Here is a 10617-nt window from a genome sequence, read left to right as displayed (position 1 = left end):
GCCATGCACGCCAGCATGTAGAGCTCGGCGATGACCAGCGCGATGAAGAGGAGGCACTGAGTGAAGCAGCCTGCTTCGTCCTTATCTCCAGCACAGGCATAGATAGGATCTTCATTATTTCTCTTCACCAATTCTTGTAGGGTTACCTGTAAAAGTAAAATTATTTTCTTTGTCTTCATTTTTCATATCTGTCTTTTAGAAATCTGTGCATTTAGTATTTTCCCTGACCCATATGGGAAAGAAAAACATTAATAAGACAATAAGAAATTCTTATTATCAAGTCATTAACATCCTTTTTGCAGATAAATAAAATATACTTTTGCTTTGAACGATGCTTTCTGTTGTTATGTGATAGTATTTGGGGCCCAGAACGAAAGTTGAGTATCCAGTAATATATTCCATGTAAAGCCCAATGTTATTTGTTTAGCTTCTTTCAGAGAACAATGATGTTCCTAAATTTATGTCGCAATAAATGAACCAAAACTATAGAATCAAAATTTCTTCTCCCTGTTTTGGAAATACAACCACGTCTGCATTCCAGTGCATCACAAAGACTGAACATTTCTGTCTTGGGCCATGCAGTTCCAGCACTGAAGAAATTCTACCCGCTCTCTGAGTGCTCATTGCGAGGCAGAGGGAATGGATAAAACACATAAAGAAAGCTATGCACCCAGCTTTAGAAGAAGTCAGATACTGTAAAGTCAAATAAAGCTGGTGTTCTTCACATGGCCAAAGGTCTTTTATAGCGGGGGATTTACATGATGTTTGCATGTAAACATGTGGGCTTCAGGATGCTTCGCTTTTCATGATTTTGTGCCTTTAGCCTACCAATGGACTCTTTCCTTAAAAAGCACAGATGTTTGACATCTGGTTTGTACACCAACCTGATCTACTCTCCCTGCATTCTTTGAAAGTATAATATAAACAGGAAAAATCATTTCTGAAGTCTCAAACTGTAGTGCATTTCTAACAGGTGGTCAACTTATTACACCCAGCTGAATTAAACTAGTGTGGTGCTGAGCGTGGGAGGCCCACCTGACGGCTGTTGCCAGCAGCATAAAGGCAGAGCAGGAGAAGTTGCCAAAACGCTGTTAGGGATGCTGTTCAGAGAAGCTGTTGGAAGCTGCTAGTTCTCTGGGGCTGTTCTGCTGGAGGACCTGGTCATGCTGGCTTTCCTGATGAACTTTGGAGAAGCTTTGGGCCTCATCTTGAGCATCGCTTCTTGGCTCTGGAGTGGAAGATGTTGCACTGCTCAGCCTCATGGAGAAGCTTGTCTCATTGACTTTCTTGATGGGAACTCAGCTTTCCTCATTGCTGGAGGAGCTCGGGACCTCACTGTTGCTGAGGATGGCTGTGGTACCTTTGGGGGAGCGCTGGTGCTTACCTTGAGTGTTACCTCCTAGCTTCAGTTCAGATCCCTCAGCCTGCTAGTATAGATCCTTCCTTGCTTCCACCATTGACCTTTGGGCCTTTCTAGCACAGATCCATGAAGTGGACCTGCATGAGACTTTGTTGTAGATTCTAGGCCTCAAGTTGGACTTATGGGAGACATTGTTATATGCTCTTAGTTTCAAGTTGGACTCAGGCAGAATACTAGGATCTAGGCCCGCAGCTGGATTCTTTAGTATTTAGTGTGTGGATAAATTTCCTGCACTTGTTGTATGTGATTCATTATAAAATACTATTATAAAATATGTCCTGTACTGTATTGTTTCCTTTGTAAAAACCCCAAACCATGACATAAATCCTACTGGACATTGCATAATTGGTCATTCATTGTTTGTATACATCAGAAAAATTTACATGCAATAATAGATTCTTCGTCAAATTAAAGAAATATAGTCATGTAAATACAAAAATGAGACTATTTTCCCAATGGGGAACATATAAATGTGCACATACTGTGTAAGATGTATTTTTATTAGTCAAATGCAGAGAATAAATTACCTGTAAACACTGTTTCACCATGTTATGTATAAAGTGGGGAGATTTATAATGTATTATGTAGTCCCTTGCGAATTTTATTTTTTCTCCTGAGGATTGTACAAATAATTCTAAAAACATAATTAAAATATTATTTTCCTCAAGGGCATAACCTTAACTTGATGTTTTAGGAGCTGGGTTTTCTTCCAGGTTTTGTGTGTGTGTGTGTGTGTGTGTGTGTGTGTGTGTGTGTGCAGGTGTGCAGACAAGGTCTCACTGTGCAGCTGAGACTCATAGTGAGCCTTGTGTTTTCAGCCTCCCCAGCACTGGGATTAAGGTGTGAGCCACCATGTCCAGACTTGGTGGCCTGCTCAGTGTGCCCAGGGAAGGGGCTGGTGTGGCACATGGTGCTGGAGATGGAACCCCGGACCCTGGGTTTGCTTAAGCAGGTTATTAGTCCACTGAGCTATCTCGCTGGCCCTTGGATTCTCTTCGGAGTCCAAAATGTCTACATAACTTTTCTGTAAACAGCCTGGTGCACATGTGCATGAGACCATCATGCATGGTAAGCAGGAGTAGATAAGGCTTGCATTTTTTTTTCTTTTTTGTGGTACAAGGGAGTGAACTCAGGACCTTGCACTTGCCAGACAAGTACTTATTCCACTGAGCTATCTCCCCGGCCTTTTCATTTTCTTTATGGGAAACCTAAATGTACACCTGCCAGGAATCCTGCCTCTCTCTGTGCACGCTCAGGTGAAATCATCCACACTGACACTGCAGTGGGAGCTTTGGAGCGCTGCTGGACACTGCGTGTGGAAGGGGAGGAGGGTGCTAGAGTTGGTACTTTTAGCTTACCTGTGCAGGTCAAACAAATTTCAAGTTCAGTCCAAGAAAGCATATCAATGTGTAGCCTGACTAACGCAGGAGGAACAGTCTTGCTTTTTCTGTCTCCAAATGCCACGCTATACTTTAAGAAGGTAGACAAAGAGGTAAAGCTTAATGCAATTATCGAATTATGTATTTTAATCACCACACAAAATTTGAAATGTCCACATCTGCCATATTTTTTATGGCACAGAGATAGCTGTTCTCTTAATTTTTCTGTTTTACCTGACACTTCATGTAAATAATAATATTTTGAAAATAATATCTTGTACTTTAAATATTTCAGCGGAATGAAACATCTTATAGTATTGTTAAAGTGATACGTCTCATTTGCTGACCCTTTAAGATAAAATCTTCTGGTTTTTGGAAAATTTGATGAAAGATTTCAGTCTTAATAAATTTGATTTAAAATATTCACCCACTGACCACATCTATCTACTTATTTAAATATTTTAAGATATATATTATATAATGTACAATAAATCACATTGATAAAGTCTTTTGAATTAATAATTAGATTAGCTCCACTGCAGTGGAATAAGTATATAAAAATATCTAATTCTGTCAGATCTGGAAGAGATTGTATTAAGTACAGGGCCTACAGCATCTCATTACACAAATCTGACTCATCGTGACCCTTCGGTTTCCAGTCTCCCAAATGCTGGCATTAGAGATGACTGCCACCAAGCCCAGTCCCAGTTGCCATCTCAGCTCGCTGAGCTATGTGGCCAGCCCTTATCCTCATATGTTCTATTTGGCATCACTCTGCCCACTTCCTTTGCCAGCTAATCTCCAAACAGAGGACTAATATCTATCATATACAAAGAACTCAAACAAATGGACACAAACAATTGAAATGAATAGACACTCCTCCAAAGCAGTATGAATGATTGTTAAGTAAACCAAAAAATGCTCAGCGTTTTTGATGATTGGAGAAGTGCATATTTACCAACACCAAAAACTCCAAAAACTATACATTCTGGTCAGGTTGTGAAGAAAACTCTTCTACACTGTTAAAGAAATATAAACTAGTATAATGACTTCGGGAATTAAACTGGCGTTTCCTCAAGATCTGAAAATACATATTGCATTTGACTCCACTAGACCACTTCTGGAAGCTTCTCAAGAGATAAATGTGCTATATTTCCGTGACATATCCACAGCAAGAGTGACATGTTAGTAATTTGCTAAGTGTTTTCCTGAACGTAACAGCAATCATCACAATCATCTTAATAGTTTGTGAAAGTTTGGGAGGTTTCTGGCTCTCCCATTATTGAACCTTGAAGGAACTATTGAATCAGCTTTCTTCTGCACTGTCACCCAGTGGGGGGCCACAGAGGGGGTGCCACAGGGTATAATTACCAAAGTGCTCAAATATACTGATTTTTGATGGTGTGCTTATCCATTCTCTCATCTTGTTGCTGAGGGAATCAGTGAATCATCAGAATGACAGCCATCTACTTGTAGAAATGAGCAGCAATTTCAAGACCCAGAGCCAGCCCCAAACTTTAACAAGGACCATGAAATCAATATTACAACTTTTACAACCTCCACTGAAATACAGTAAAACCTCAGTTCACAAATGCTTCTGTGTGCCAATGATTTGGTTGGCAAACCAAAACTTTGGCAAAAATTTGCTGTGTTAACGTCACATGGGATGGTGAATGGAACGGTGGCCATCTTCCCGAGAATCCTGGCATGAGTCAAGTTCCTGAACTGAGGTACCACTGCATTTGATGAGTCACAGTTGTGTACTTCTCTGGTCTCAGTCTGAGAAAGCGTAAAACCAAATTCTACTCAGATAGCTTAGCTAAGGGGAGCATAATGAAATCAGCATTGAAAATACAAACAAAATTACTGAGAGCATTCGAGGACTTTGAATCTTTTAGGCTAATGTCAGTAAAAAATTTCCCCCCTAAAGTCTAATGGAGCAAGGGGAACATGGGTGTGGGTTCTTCCCTCAACACAGAAAAATTATAAGATGGAAAGTCAAAAGAGGATCCAGAAAAAGTATTTGTTGTAGACTGAAAAGAGTAAGCATCTTCCTCGGTGCTATTGTAAAAGGTATTGTTTCTATAATTTCCCTCTCATTGTGTTTGTTGTCTGTGTAGAGGAATGCTATTGACTTTTGAGTATTGACTTTATAACCTGCTATGCTACTGAATTTCTGTATTAATTCTAGTAGCTTCTTGGTGGAGTTTTTTGGGTCTTCCAAGTAAAGTATCATGTCATCTGCAAATAAAGGTAATTTAACTTCTTCTTTGCCTATTCTTATTCCTTTTATTTCTTTCTCTTGTCTAATGGCTGTAGCTAATGATTCCAGAACTATATTGAATAGGAGTGGTGATAGAGGACATCCTTGTCTTGTACCAGATCTAAGAGTAAAAGATTTCAGTTTGCAGAAAAGTATAAAAATGAAATATAATAAGTAAAGCCATGCTGTTATGTTGAACTGTAGGGGACTCAGGTCAACAACTTCTGACATTGCCAGTCAAGTGGAAGACCCAATACTATTATGGGCTACTGGACTCTTTTAGAATATTTTGCTGAGTTTACACACCTATAATATTCAAATAACGAAACTTAACAAAAAAAAGGGCATACAGATGAATGTCCATTTTGTATCTGTGTATTCAAAGTGATTAGGATAGATATATAGTTACATCTGCTTAACGAATAGAGGGATTTGTTCTAATGGTGATTGTAAATAGGATATCATGTCTGCATCTTGTACAGCAATTAACCTCTAGGAAGAATGTATGCAATGTGTTAATTATTGAAACTGTCCTATCAATTTGATTTGAAACTGTCTCATTGCTATTTGTTTATCAATAAAATTATGGGGGAAAAAAAAGTAAGCATCATTTATTGTAGTGTGAAAGAAAAAGCCCTCTGCTAAATGAAACTGCGGTGAGTAGGAGACCTGACCAGGTTGTCACAGGACTCTTTTGTCGCAGGGTGTTTGTATGTAAAATTCCATTGCAGCTTCGGTGAGACCACCATCAGGTTTTAAGCAGGAAAGCATCACCTAGAAGTGAGCCTGTAGGGGCTCAGGGTACTTAACAGGTATACTTCACAAGGACTGCTAATTGTAACTTTGCACATACAGAGACATTCTTTACAGAGATATGAGTGTCTCCTTATTTGGCAAGAAAAATCCCACCAAGCTACTAAGTAGCTGAGTTTGATAGAAATATTATAGGAAGTCAGACAAGGCTGGGTTCTCAAAGAAGCCAGTGTGGAAGACAAGTAACCTTATGACTGTGGGAGAGACAGACACTCCTGTTGTGGGCCAGACTTCAAGAGGAATGATTCAACAAATGGAGCCACATACCTCCCTAGAGACACACATCAGCGATGGATATTCCAAATAGGTATCGATCACGTTGAAAGAGCCAGGAAGAGTCAGTAACTCAACCCCCTGTAGGAAGAGCCCTTGTTCTGTGTTCATGGCCTGTTGCTACTTGCTTCCCCATTTGACCTTGAATTTTTTTTGTGCGTGTGTGGGTGCAGGGTCTCACTACACAGCTTGGACTCATAGTGATCCTGCTGATTTATGTCTCCCTAGTGCTGGGATTACAGGCGTGTGCCACCACGCCCAGACTCCATCATCAGGTCAGCGCCCTTTGGGTTGGGTGTAGTGTGGCATGAGGTTGGATCTCAATTTAATCAATTTTGCTTGATCAGTTCTGCTTGTAATCTTCTTGGTTGACCACAGCTTCATCCCATCTCATGATCACCTTGCAAGTTTTCCTGTTTTATACCTTAGACATGTCTTATGTTGTGGATTTGGTTTATAAAAATCCCTAGAAAAGCCAGGGTACTTGGCAAGGCACTTGGGTCCCCTTTTGTCTTCTCTCTCAAAAGCTTTGTTTCTCCCAAGAAATATATACTGCCTTTAAGTTCTGCTGTTTCTAAAATTCATTCTTCTGGCTTGGAGGATACAGCCTCATCCCAGTTATCTGTGAGTTTCTTTCCCCTATCTCTGGCCATGATATTCAGTTTTTTCTCTGTCACCCCTCGACCCCTTTGTCTAGGTCCTTCCCTGGCTGCCCATCCTGTCTGTTAACCTCTCTTCCCACACTGCCTGCCTCTCATGAACCTGTGTGCCCCTGAAAAATCCTTTTATCTTTCCACAGGGTCTTGTTTGCCCTCAACATTTTTAAATACACAACATATTTTAGGCACTGATTGTTTAGAGGACTGCTGGGAGCTCCTGGTCAGATAGGAAAGCAATCACTCTAGCATGTCCACATTGAAACAGAAATAGAATGAGAATGAAGCAGAGCCCTGTGTCTCTCATTCCCAATTCAGATCTTTTGCTGGTTTCTTTCTTTGGCTGAAGTGCACATCAAATAAATATCAAAGAGGCTATCTTGATGTTTATAACTCCTAGTGGACAAAAGAAAAAAAGAAAGGAGGAGGAGGAGGAGAGAGAGAGAAAGAGAGAGAGAGAGAGAGAGAGCCAGACAGACAAAAATAGTAGTACATCTGTATCTAGTTGGAGTATATAGAGGCAAAGGGAGAATTTCCCTATATTAAAACTTGAGCATGTTCTTTCAGCTCTGTATTCATATTAAAAGAATAAAGTTACAGTGTTCAAATTAACTGCAGATCCTATTCAATTAAATATTTGATTTCCAATGTTTTTCAGATTCTAATACATCCTCCCCATCGTATATACTATCCTAGTTTGCATACTAAAAATTGAAAAAAAACCCTCTGTATTTGCCTAAAAGCAATACACTGAGACCCTCATCACAAATTGAAATAATGAGTCCTACTATTTCATCATTTGGTGGGATTCTGATTCCTTAATGACAGTGGAGAGAAAGAGAGTAAAACTCATTTTCTCAATGAGCTCAGTATTTTCAGAATAGGATGACTGCTATGGCTCCTCATGTAAATAACTTTCTGCACAAAATAATTGAACCACAGGGATTTAGTCTCTGTGAGACAAAACCCTTATAAATGCTACATGTTTGTCATGTGGAGGCTGTCCTTGTGAACACACATCCTCTTCTCAGGTAGGAAAACTTTTATTTCTTTTAAATGATGGAGCTCTGAAGGAAATATTTTAATCAATGAAGGTTGATTTGGCTCAGTCTTAATCTGATGGACTAGTAAATGTCCCTATTAAAATACTACTATTTTCGCTGCACTTTACTATGAATAAATGTACATTGGAGTAGAGTTTACATGAAGGAAATGGAGAGAGACCAAAGCAAACATTAGCACCATCAATAATTGACTTCTTCCAATGGGAAAGTGCTCTTCCAGGTGCGACTTGGTCTATGGTACAATCAGGTACAATCCTTGTCTCTGAGGAGTGTGTGCTTTCATATAATGTTATTTCAAACTAGACCTGCATCTTTCACCAAAATACTGGCATCTGCATATTTTCAAGTGCTGGCTAACTGCCATACAAATTTGAAAAGATGCTTTTGAATTAACATCATCTCATGAAAGCATGAAGCAAATTCCATGAATGAGAAAACTAAGACACAGAGAATTTTAGAATTGACCCAGGTTATGCAACTTTAAACCAGAAGCAGCAGGATTTTTACTTAGAAAAATGGTTTGCAAACTCCCAGTAATTGTTACAGTATATTTTGATAATTACCAACGTATACTCCCCGTGAATTCACAAAAGTAATAGCTTTTACATGAGAGAATTTCTCCGTCAGGTGAATTTCAAGAGCACTAGGATGTGTCCAGAGTCACTTAAGGTACTCAATTAAGTTATCTGGAATGTCCATTCCTTGCTTTACTGCATTTTTACACAGTTAAAAATGAAGAGAGGCCAGGGACATAGCTCGGTGGTCTAAGAGCCTGCCTGACAAGCACAAGTATCTGGGTTCGATCCTCAGTGCCACATGCTACGCTGGTTCCATGCCAAGCCAGCCACCAAATCATGGCATGGTGGCTCACAATTGTAATCCCAGAGCCGGGGAGACTGAGACAGAAGAGCACTACGAGTCTGAGCTGCATAGTGAGTCCCTGTACCAACTAAATAAGAGATTTTTTAAAAATGACAGGAGATGTAAAGCATTTTGGATCTTGGTTAACATTTCAGTAAGGAAAGACATTAAAATATATGCCTGCCCCAATGGAATATTTGGCCATTTGGCAAGTACAGTGATGTAAGTCATTTTTGCCTTATAGGCTTAAGAAATGAAAATTTTGAATATATTTAGGATTTCACCAATTTATTCCACATTTTGCTATTATAGTTTAATTCTAAAGCACTCATGTGTCCAATGATATAATGCAGCTCACAAGAATTCTCAAACACTCAGTTTATGAAGTGAATTGAGACTGATCACTTTCTAGCATTAATACTGTATGTATTACAGGAAAGTCAGAACAAGAGTCAGTGTCCCATTATCGTAAGTGTTCTAGGTCATCAAAAGAGGAAGTCGCTTTTCTGTGAGGGTCTCTGTGACCAGTTTTCCTTTGCCAAATACTGGGAGATGCAATCTATTGTACCTTAGTCACTGTACCAACTGTCTGCTTCACATGAGTATTATTGCACTAAAGTATGCACAGCATTTTTCTAAAATACTTGAAACAACTGAGATGGAGAATTTCACTAGAGTCCAAAGAATCTTCTTTCAATCTTTTATTCTTATTTCCCTCATCACCCACCTGGATTACCTATTACATTATATTTCCTTTAAACACTAGTACATCATGAAGAATTACACTTCCTAATATATTTGCATTCTTATATACTACATGAGCACTGCATGCATAAGTATGCCTGTGACAAGTGGAAATACTTACGAGTTATTTTTGTTGTCCTACATGTTATGGTTTGTGTGTAATTGTCCTCCCAAAGCCTCATGTAAGTTATAGGGCAGATGTGGCTGGGGGAGCAATGGGTGGCTTGAGGAGTGGGGCCAGAGGATCAGGGTGGGGCCCAAAGTGTTGGGCCAGAGAGGCCTGAACCATTAAACTGGCTAGCCTATGCTTTCTGAGAGATAAGGAGAGGGTCATCCTGGACATGGCAGTGTCCCAGCCTCTCCTCCAGTGTCTTGAAATCTCCAGTAACTGTGAGCTAAATAAACCTTTCCTTACCTAAGCCTGAGTGTTGGGTATTTGTCCCAGCAATGAGAGAAGAGTAATTTAAACAGAATTTGGTACCGGGAGTGGGGTTGTATCTGTGGCTATGCCTGATCATATGGATTATAAGCTTTCGGAAATGGCTTATGGGAAGAGATAGGAAAGGCTTGGAGATGTCACCTACAAGAGAAGCACTGGAAGAGCTTTGGCTGTTTTGTAGGAGAGATTCTGGTCAGAGCTCAGACCAGAAGACTAACAGAAAGCCTGCCTGTAAAGAACATGCTGGGGAGGTTCTGCTGGGAAGAGGGACTGTGTTGGATGTTCGACTCCAGATCATTTGTGTTTTCACTTGGCAAAAAGTTTGTCTGAATTTTGCCCGTGTTTGGAGACTTTGTCTGAGACTGAGATTAAGCATGGCAGACTGACTAATCTTTCGAAGGAAATCTCAAAGCAGCCAAATATTGGGGCAGTGGCATGGTTATTATTGGGGGCTCTTAGTCAGATTTATGTTGAGAACGAAGAGCAAAGAGCCCAGCAGAATGATGTAAAATGTGAGTGTGGTCAGAAAGGAAGGTCCAGGAGGGCTATGGACTGCAAAGATACAGCTGAGATCTCCATTGCCCATGAAGAACAGGAGAATAGAAAAGATGTCCTGAGGGCATCACAGGGGGTAGCATGTTCTTGCCATTTGCAGCCTCAGAATCACAAGGGTGAGAGACTTCAGTTAGGAGAGAAAGCCACAGA

At 40.0% G+C, this 10617-nt stretch overlaps 1 protein-coding gene across 1 annotated transcript in view; it reads left to right on the top strand.

Annotated features, from left to right (window-relative positions):
* The window catches only part of LOC101583092 (olfactory receptor 1030-like), a 17778-nt gene that overhangs the window by 5591 nt on the left and 1570 nt on the right, over window positions 1–10617 (top strand).

This window comes from Octodon degus, unplaced genomic scaffold (assembly GCF_000260255.1).
Source record: "Octodon degus isolate 3935 unplaced genomic scaffold, OctDeg1.0 scaffold00239, whole genome shotgun sequence".
Taxonomy (NCBI): Eukaryota; Metazoa; Chordata; class Mammalia; order Rodentia; family Octodontidae; genus Octodon; species Octodon degus.
The sequence above is the reverse complement of the archived record's forward strand: the minus strand, read 5'-3'. Positions and strand labels throughout refer to the sequence as shown.